The sequence below is a fragment of the Pleurodeles waltl genome, chromosome 4_1, assembly GCF_031143425.1.
Source record: "Pleurodeles waltl isolate 20211129_DDA chromosome 4_1, aPleWal1.hap1.20221129, whole genome shotgun sequence".
Classification (NCBI taxonomy): Eukaryota; Metazoa; Chordata; class Amphibia; order Caudata; family Salamandridae; genus Pleurodeles; species Pleurodeles waltl.
Genome location: NC_090442.1, coordinates 33,765,923 through 33,776,610, shown reverse-complemented (window position 1 = coordinate 33,776,610; position 10,688 = coordinate 33,765,923).

Genomic DNA, 10,688 nt, shown 5'->3' with positions numbered 1-10,688 from the left:
AAACGCCAAGCACCCCTCGTTCTCTGTTAATTTGCACCATTGCTTTAGCCAAAGGCACGGCGCTACTCCCTTCTCCTCCATTACGGCATAAGCCGAAGTATCTTCTGGCGGTGTAGGCTCCCCCACACTTGCTGTAATGTACGTATCTCCCCTCAAGGCACACTTTAATGCTTTGAAAAACTTCATTTTTGCGTCTTTTTATTTAGTTTAGAACCTAATCAGGAAGTGACTTTAATTCCCAGAACACTCTTCGCCCACCTTCTCAACCAATTGCCTCTCACGGACAGCTGCCAATGCGTGCGCAACCTCCCTCGGCAACTGACCTATCCCAGCGCGGCTCCAATGACGTCACACTCACACACACACACTGCGGCTGACAAAGTCTTGTGGCTTGTCCTCCTCACACTAGATCTACACAAAACGAATGCAATATATTGCGAGCACCTTTAACAAAAACTCAAATTTGCCGGTTTACTACAGGAAGGGTAACACAATTGCTTCAGAACTTTACAGGGATTTCACTTGAAGCCTCGGCCGCTACTCTCTCCTTCTCAGATCCCGCACTCGCAAGCAGAATTCGACCCGCAAATCCTACTTTCGCCTTGTCAATGGTTCGTTCTAGTGCACTTTAGAACTTGCCAAATCTCAGTCGAAGGCTTCACTCACGCACTTTGACTCAAACTCGACTTGTCAATCATGCCCGATTGACCCATTAAACCGCACAAATTACAACATAAATCAAGTGTCTCATACACTTATCAACATACTCCGGAGTCTTAGACCACGCCGGGTTCGTACATCAACAACAACCATGTGGACAATTGTTTTAGCACAAAGCGCCACACTCACATGAAGTTTGATGGCTTCCCTACTCTCATACTGCGGAGTACGCCCACTCCTACTAAAACATTACCTGCCCTAAATTCTCACAAACCTCACAATTCACCTGCGATATGCATAAGCTGAGCAAGCGCAAATTCTACGTCACACATACTATCACTAGAATGCAGAGAACATACCCAACTCACTTAGGCAAGCTCTGAGATTCCGGGAAAGTCATTGGGGACTTAGAGGCACATCATATCTCCAATTTGTATTCTCTCGAAAAACAATTCTAAACAATGGTCCCTCGTTCCAGGGCCCCAAAGGGCCTTAACCGTCCTCTGCTACCAGAACTGATAACGCATCCCAATCTACATATTTTACACACTCTGGGACTCGTTTTAGGCCGATGGATCTTTTGACCCTGATTGAAGTCTCCTTAGAACGAGATAGCTACTCATCATGTCAATCAATAGATCAATAACCTCGTCAATAATCACAATAACAAGTCAATCAAATTTAAACCATGACATCAATAATATTGAGACACACCATGACTTTTCAGTCACGAATAACCACACAGAATTTAGTATGATTTATAATATTTATTCCCTATTGATTACAATTCTATCAGCAAGTTTATTAGTCTCAATACCAGAAAACTCATCAGCAATGTCATGATATGGCAACTCGAATACGACTTCATCAAAGCAAAGATTATGAACATTAGAACATAGCACGATGTAAACATGGATTAACTTTAGCAAAGTATCATTAGCGCATTATTCAACAAAGCATAGATTCTGTCATTTGTCTATTTGCGTCCGTTTGGTGGTCTCCTCAACTAACCTCAAATTAGCATCGGCATGTTGGGCTTCATGCAAAACAATTTAGCAACATCAGTTTAGAAAATCTCTAACTATGGTCGCTGTCAAAAGAAGCAGTTGATACCTAGAAGAAAAGGCAAACAGACAAATTTCCATTTCCATCATTATATAGTTTCCCTCCGTAATGGGTCAGCATACAGAGTCAGTCTTCGTCCTCAGGACATCAGTTGATTCGCCATCAGCCAGGAAATTCAGCAAAGTTCAGCAAGACGGGGCAGTAGGGGTACTTCCCTACTAAGGAGGTAAAGTATAAAACGGGCTAGGCAAAGTAGGCAAACAGCAAAGTCTCTAGGCAAAGTGTCTAGATAATGGCAAAAATGGCTTCATAACGCACCAGAATGAATGAATCTTCCTTGGGTCGTATAGTTATACCAAGATTGTTGTACAGTTCCCTAATTTCCGATTGGACAAGTTTTGGCGCACCATTATCTCCAACCAATAGTCCATTTGTCGCCTCATTAAGATTGTCACCCCAAAACAGTTCTCACGTAGTTTTTGGGCTCTTGTGATTGATATCTCCATCGGGTCAGATGTCAGGTGAAAAACTCTTAGTCTCTCAGGCTCAGTCTGTTGTTCCATTGTCTAAACCAGTTTAGGCGACCTTGTACCTGTTGCAAGTCTACACTGTTGCATTTAGCAAAAATGTCTCCTTGAGCAAGTCGAGTCTCATGAGAACGGATCCACTACGGTTACATACATCCTCTAGCTTTTGGAAAAGTACGAGTACATGTCCTTCAGCAAGTCCGCACACTGCACGTTAGAAAAACACATTCAATATAAAACCGGGCAACTAGGCCCGACTCATGCTAACTAAGGCCTAATGATTAATTAGCAAAACCTTAACCTATAATCCCTAATGCTAGTTCAAATTCATATATTAATACGTTAATGTTTCATTATTAGTCAGTTTCATTAAGCATCGTATACATTGATGGCCACTCCCCGTGGGCACATTTCGAACACACTTTTAGTAAGGCACATTAATACACTTTCTATGCAACACTATTACGCATTCATTTGCAAACATTTCATGTTAATATTTGGTCACAAAAGCTACACTCCAACAATATGCGAGTTAAATTGCTGTATATTAATGCAGATTAAATTTAATTGCGATTCCGTTCTCTGGTTTGCTTCATCTTGCAAGACTTTCAAACTTTTTAGCTCACTTAAAATCTGTAGGAGCACATTTTTGGAGGGGATGCCAGTGCTTGCCTTGTCTTTAAGTTCCTGGGATGAAAACCCAGCTTGTGAGTTCAGCTGATTTTCAGCCATGAGCATGGAATTTGGAGGGGGCCCCGTTACAGTGCTGATCCCGGAAATGCAGCTTGGCTCGCAAAGTATATCGAGCAAGGAGCCGAGATGGAACCACTAGTAAACGGAGGAGTAACATCTTTTTGGCCCTTTCCCACACCACCACCGAACAGGGAATATAGCAGCTTAGGTGCTGAGCCCATATCCAGAACTTGACTGCAATTAGCCTCAGAATTCGAGCTGGAGGTTGATTGATTCAGAAGTGAAGAAACTTTGTTAATGGATTCCAGATTCGAGTCCGGGTCCGGATCTGTGACCTCCTCGGTTAAAGAGTCAGAGTTAAGATGCAGACCCACCATGTTAATCGAAGAAGGTGGGGAGTTGTGGGGCATAATAGAACTGAGAGATGAGTCAGTGGCCAGTGGAGGAGCAGTGTTTGAGGGTGAGTACATATTGTTGTGATTGTCGGAGCGGAGTGGGCGCTTTACTTTAACACTGCATACTGTTTTGGGCACCCTAGAAGCAGGGCGTCCTTTGCCCAGAAATTGATGTGGAGATCGCCGCATTATATATGTTACTGCTTGTCCTTGTCCTGACGAAAGACAGCCAACCCCTTTTTTCTTTTCCCTCCCTGTGTAACTGACTCAGACTCAAGCTGAGTGCGCGTTGCATACCAGATTGCACCAAAATTCCACCAGAGGCAGTAAATCCTGTATGACCAGGGCTAGTGTCTTTTGCAAGTGACTTTAAGGTTCATAGTATACTATACATACTACGCATAAGGAGCACTGCAAAGTAGCTAAAAATAATTTAGTTTGGGTGCAATGCAGTTTTTAAAAGAGAGGTACAGAGCGAGACTGCCCCTCTGTTTAGGTCTGTTTAGGTCCCCGTAGGTCTTGGCTCACCTCCCTTTTTTGTGGTGAACTGGTTTCCTCTCCGAAGGCGAAACAGGCATCTGTAAAACTTTTCCGCAGCCAAGTCAGATTCCAACATAACGAGGCAGCAGAGAGGCAGCTTTCAATTCTTTTTGCAGGAAGCAGGGAGAGCAGGAATTCCCTCGGTGATTGGAAACGCCGCAGCAGTGCAGCGCAGCCATAGCGCGTCCGACTCACAACGCGCGTCCTTCCCTCGCATCTGTGGTTAGCCGCAGAGCATGACGGGTGCTCCTATGCGGCCGACAGCAGCCGAACAATGCATTAATTAAAACTTCATCCTAACTCCCACACAAACTTAGTGTGTGGGTGTCAACCCTCCGTGCACAGGAATGTAGGTAATACTCTTCCACTGTCTGAGGAAATGGCGTCCTCTCTCCATCTTGTTCCTTGTTAAACAGGAAGCATTTGAAAATGAACCCTCTAAGTACACAGACTTATGCATGCACAAGTCCTACCACCACATTTGTGCTACACACACCCTACACCTACATACACACACAGAGTAGTACCATCACATCTGTGCTACACACTTACTTCACATACATACACACAGTCCTATCACCATATCTGTGCTACATACTCACTAAACACACACACACACACACACACACACACACACACTCACACATACACAGAGTCCTACCACCATATCTGTGCTACACACTCACTACACATGCATACACAGAGTCCTACCACATTTGTGCTACACACTCATTATACATACATACACATACAGTCCTACCACCACATCTGTGCTACACACACACACTACACATAAATACACACGCACAAAGTCCTACTACCACATCTGTGCTACATACTCGCTACACATACACACAGGATTGATAAGCAAACGGAATATCAGTGCAAGGTTCTGGGTCCCATACAACAGTAGAACATTTACTTGCAAGGGGTCATTTGACCACAATCTCATTGACACGGAGAAAAAGATCTGCTCTGTAAGTTCACAAATCTAGGTATTCTTCCTCCACTGCTTTGTGTGACATACCTGACGCTAGGACATCAGTCCAGTGTCTAATAATAGGGCATGCTTGGTGCAGCCCTCCGAGTCACAGGACGAGCTCAGGGCTTCCCAGTGCCAGTGAGTGGTCTGTAGGCCTCTGTGCACACTCTAGGTTACCATTATGCCAGGTCCACAATAAAAATAAGGATGTCATTTTCACATGAAGCTGGGTGCTCAGGGCAGGAGTACCAGCCATGAAGTTGAATGCTCAGGGCAGGAGTACCAGCCCCATTAACATGCAGAGAAACTCCCGACCCAACACCCCTTCAGAGAAGTGAATAAGGATGTTGCTAACTCTCTTCCTACAGAGTAGCTCTTATGATGTTATAGCACTCCAAGGTGTTAAATCTTTAAAATGATCTTGTATTGTTAGGAAAACCCCAGAGTTACCTGGAGCTAAGGAGAGGGATTGAGCAAAGACACTGAGCTCCGATTGAAAACAGGTGGAAGAGGGGAAGGATGTGATTGTAAATTATTGAAGCTGTACCTAGAGGTCAAACACACAAAGAAAGAGAAGTGTATTTCGACCTCATGAGACCAGGTTAGGAACGATGGCAACTGTGGTTTATAAACAGAGGTATTAAAATAATACCAAAGATGAATGCCCATTGTTTTTGGAGAAAACAAATATGTAGCATATTTTTGCCCCTTATTCTGGTCAACATAGACTTTAATCTTATTCTACAGCTACGATTAGGTCCATGGGTGCTTGAATAATGTGCACAACATCTGCACAGGGTGGCGCAAATAGCTAAATACCTGCATGTGGTAGCACAATTAGTTGCACCCTGCTAAGCAGCCTGAGCATGTTTATACGTTAAGATGAGTCTTTGATGACCCACAGGACCCCGCTTGCAGGGCCAGAGGACATGTGCACCTGCTGCTTATGACTTTAAGTAAGGATATTTTGAATTTCTTTAGAATTGTTGGCCAGTGTTTGGATGTTTGTATTTTATTGTGCATTTCTATGGGTTTGTTATTTTTATATATGAAAAGCGTATTTGAGCTAGAACTAGAATCCTGTAACCTGTTCTCCCTCCTTTGCTTCAAACGCAGCCTCGTGGTATAGATCTTAAAAGAATCTCACATCCGTCTTTCTGAGCTGCCCTGTCTGTCTGGTGCAGGATTCTGATGGTGTGAGTTTTGCTTTGTTCTGACCTGGTAATTCAACATAATTATAAAAATGCTGGGATTCAACATGTAACTCCCTCAGCTCTTTTTCTGCATTAGATTTAGCTTTTGACTTAGATGCGCTGGTGGGATGGTATAGTCATGTCGAACTCTGGGAGAGTGAGGAAAGATAGGAAACTAAGATGCAAACAGACACAAATGCAGCGCAACATTTCAATCAATCAAACATTTGTAAAGTGCGCTACTCACCCGCTAGGGTCTCAAGGCGCTGAAGGGGGGAGGTGGGAAGAAACTGCTACTGCTCGAATAACCAGGTCTTGAGGCATTTCCTGAAGGTCAGGAGGTCTTGGGTCTGTCGTAGGTGGGTGAGGAGGGTGTTCCAGGTCTTGGCGGCAAGGTGGGAGAGGGATCTGCCTCTGACTGTAGTTCGATGGATGCAAGAGATGGCGGCCCGGGCAAGGTTGGCGGAGCTGAGTTGGCGGGTGGGAGCGTGGAAGTTGAGTCGCTCGTTGAGGTAGGCAGGGCCCGTGTTGTGAACAGCTTTGTGGGCATGGATGAGGAGTTTGAAGGTGATCCTCTTGGTGACCGGAAGCCAGTGTAGGTCTCTGAGGTGGGTTGAGATGTGGTTGCGGCATGGGATGTTGAGGATGAGGCGTGCAGAGACGTTCTGTTTACGTTGTAGTTTCTTCTGGAGCTTGGCTGTGGTTCCTGCATAGAGTGCGTTGCCGTAGTCCAGTCTGCTGCTGACGAGGGTATGGGTGACCGTCCTTCTTATTTTGGTGGGGATTCATCTGAAGATCTTGCGAAGCATGCGGAGGGTGTTGATGCAGGAAGATGAGACGGCGTTGATTTGATGGGTCATGGTGAGCGACGAGTCTAGGATGAAGCCTAGATTGCGTGCGTGCATGGGTGGTGGGTGTAGGTGCGGTTCCTAGGGTGGCTGACCACCAGGAGTCGTCCCATGCGGAGCGGTTGGAGCCGAGGATGAGGATCTCTGTCTTGTCCGAGTTAAGTTTGAGGCGGCTCTTCTCCATCAAGTTGGCGATGGCATGCAGTCCGTCGTGGAGGTTGGTTTTGGCGGTGGCGGGGTCCTTGGTGAGTGAGAGGATCAGCTGGGTGTCATTGGCATAGGAGACGATGTTGAGGTTGTGGGATCGGACGATGTTGGCGAGCGGTGCCATGTAGGTGTTAAAAAGAGTTGGGCTGAGAGATGACCCTTGGCGAACGCCGCAGATGGTCTTGGTGGCTTCCGACAGAAAGGGAGGAAGGCGGACTCTCGGAGTTCTGCCAGAGAGGAAGGATGTGCTCCAGTCCAGGGCCTTGTGGCGGATCCCGGTGTCGTAGAGGCGAGTGCAGAGGGTGGGGTGGCAGACGGTGTCAAAAGCAGCCGAGAGGTCCAGGAGGATGAGGGCCGCGGTTTTCCCTTTGTCGAGCATGGCCCTGATGTCGTCAGTTGCAGCGATGAGGGCGGTCTTGTTGCTGTGGTTCCTACGGAATACAGATTGGGAGATGTCCAGTGTGTTGTTTTCCTCCAGGAAGAGAGTCAGTTGGCCGTTGACAATCTTCTCGATGACCTTCACCGGGAAGGGAAGGAGGGAGATGGGTTGGTAATTCTTGAGGTCTTCGGGGTGCGCTTCAGGTTTCTTTAGCAGGGCATTGACTTCAGCGTGCTTCCAGCTCTCCGGAAAGGTGGCGGTATTGAAGGAGCTGTTGATGATCATGCGGATTTGGGGGGGCGATGATGGTGCTCGCTTTGTTGAAGACATTGTGGGGGTAGGGGTCGGAGGGAGATCCAGAGTGGATGGTGCTTATGGTTTTGATGGTGTCCTTGTCGTTAATTCGTCTCCAGGAGAGCAAGAGGTTGGGGTGACTGGGTGCGCTGGGGTTGGTGGTGGTAGTGGGGGGCGAGGAGTTGAAGCTGTTGTGGATTTCCGTGATCTTGCGATGGAAGAAGGTGGCGATGGAGTCGCAGAGCTCTTGCGATGGAGCGGGGTTGATGGAGCATGACCTGGGGTTGGTGAGTTCTTTGACGATGCTAAAGAGCTTTTTGCTGTCGTGGGTGTTATTGTCGATGCGATGTTTGTAGAAGGATCCTTTGGTTGTCCGGATTATGTTTGTAACCTCCGGTCTGCCTTGTGTCTTACAGTCTGTTGTTGCTGCTCTTTTCATGTGTGCTCTTTTGATGTTGCGGAAGTTTTGGTTGCTAGTTGTCGCCGACCTGTTTTTCTTTGTGAAAAATTATGTAAATATGGTTCCTCTTGCCAACATTTTGTGTTAACAGACCCATAGAGGTTTCTTGGATATTCTACCCCATTAGCACTTTCTCTATTTAACATTTTTTTTAACTTTTGGGTGACATTTGAAGACTGCCCCCTTATTTAGTGTTTAGTTGCCGACCTGCTGTCTGCCAAGGGAGTTGGGGCAATCACCTCTACTACCCTGATGGATCACTATCTCCATATTTAGAGATCTTTCCTATGGATCACTATCTCCATATTTAGAGATCTCTGCTACCCTGATGGATCCTTATCTCCATATTTAGAGAACTCTGCTACCTTGATGGATCACTATCTCCATATTTAGAGATCTTCGCTAATCTGATGGATCACTGTCTCCAAATTTAGAGATCTCTGCTACTCTGATGGATCACTATCTCCATATTTAGCGATCTCTACTACGCTGGTGGATCACTATCTCCATATTTAGAGATCTTCACTACCCTGATGGATCACTGTCTTCATATTTAGAGATATTTGCTACCCTGATGGATCACTGTCTCCATATTCAGAGATTTCTGCTACTCTGATAGATTACTATCTCCATATTTAGAGATCTCTGCTATCCTGATGGATCACTGTCTCCATATTTAGAGATCTATGCTATCCTGATGGATCACTATCTCCATATTTAGAGATCTTCGCTACCCTGATGGACCCCTGTCTCCATATTTGGAAGTCTCTGCTACCCTGGTGGATCACTATCTCCATATTTAGAGATCTCTGCTACCCTGCTGGATCAATATCTCCATAATAGATTTCTCCACAACCCTACTGCACCACTATCTCCATATTTAGATATCTTTGCCACCTTGATGGATCACTGTCTCCATATAGCAGAGATATTTGCTACCCTGATGGATCACTGTCTCCATAGTCAGAGATTTCTGATACTCTAATAGATTACTATCTCCATATTTAGAGATCTCTGCTATCCTGATGGATCACCATTTCCATATTTAGAGATCTCTGCTACCCTGATGGATTACCATTTCCATATTTAGAGATCTTTGCTACCCTTATGGATCACTATCTCCATATTTAGAGATCACTGCTACATGATGGATCACAGTCTCCATAATTAGAGATCTCTGCTACCCTGATGGATCACCAGCTACATATTTAGAGATCTCTGCTACCCTAATGGATCACTATCTCCATATTTAGAGATCTCTACTACACTGGTGGATCACTATCTCCTTATTTAGAGATCTCTACTACCCTGGTGGATCCCTATCTCCATATTTAGGGATCTCCACTACCTTAATGGATCACTATCTCCATGTTTAGAGATCTGTGCTAGCCTGGTGATTTCTTTACCTTCAAAGGAGCACAGAAATTTTGCTGAGCAGCTTCAATGATTCAAGTGGCCACTGACTTTTTTTCTTTTGTTTACTCCAAATGTTGGTAAAGGCAAAAAAGTGTGACCCTGACACTGGGAAGGTTCTACCAAGAAGTGGTGATCATTTTTCTTTTTTTGTTTTCCTTGTTTTTGGGTCTGGCCTAAATACAGTTGTAACGGTTGTGCCAGCCTAATGTTTTCCAAAACATATCATACAAAAATACATTCATATGTAGGGGTTCTCAATCAACACTCTCACCTTTGGTCAGTTGACATGTCACTCAAATTATACTCCGTCCCACCCCAGTAGAAGGTATAGATCAACTGACAAGCCCTCTCCTGCCACTTGATACTTTCACTTTGAGTGACTGCATTTTTCCCTTAAACACATACACATACTCCTAAACATTTGTTCCTCGAAACATAGAAAGTGTTAGACAAATGCAAATGACACAAGGCATTCTGCAGGGGTTGACTCTTCTTTACTACCTGGGCTGCTTCTTCACGCATCAGCGTAATTTACCTTCACCACAGATCCCGTATTTTACAGACACATATAATAATGTTGACGCCAACTTCTCCTCCAGAACCAGGCAGAGCTACAATAGGCCCAGATCAGAAGAGACATTTATTAGCCTAATTATTTCTTGGTATCTCAAGGTAAAGACCAGGACAGAGGGACACTGGGGTATAATAAATGAGCACGGAGCACCACACTATATATATATCTCACGTCCTAAAAAGACCATTTTTTATTCAGTAAATCTTTCACATTTGACTAAGGAACAGAGCAACTGGAAAGGTATCCCATTCATGTACATCCTTGCCATGTGGTACGACTGGATGGCTGTAATGCGGGATTTACTGAAGCATGAGCACAGATAGAGACAGCGTACAACACCCACAAACCTGCACAAAGCTGCGCCCTTGTATCAGACACAATAGCTGAGCAGTCGGTGAATCAGTCACTTCTTGGCAACACAAGACTCTGGGACTTACTTTCCCCAGCTCTATGAC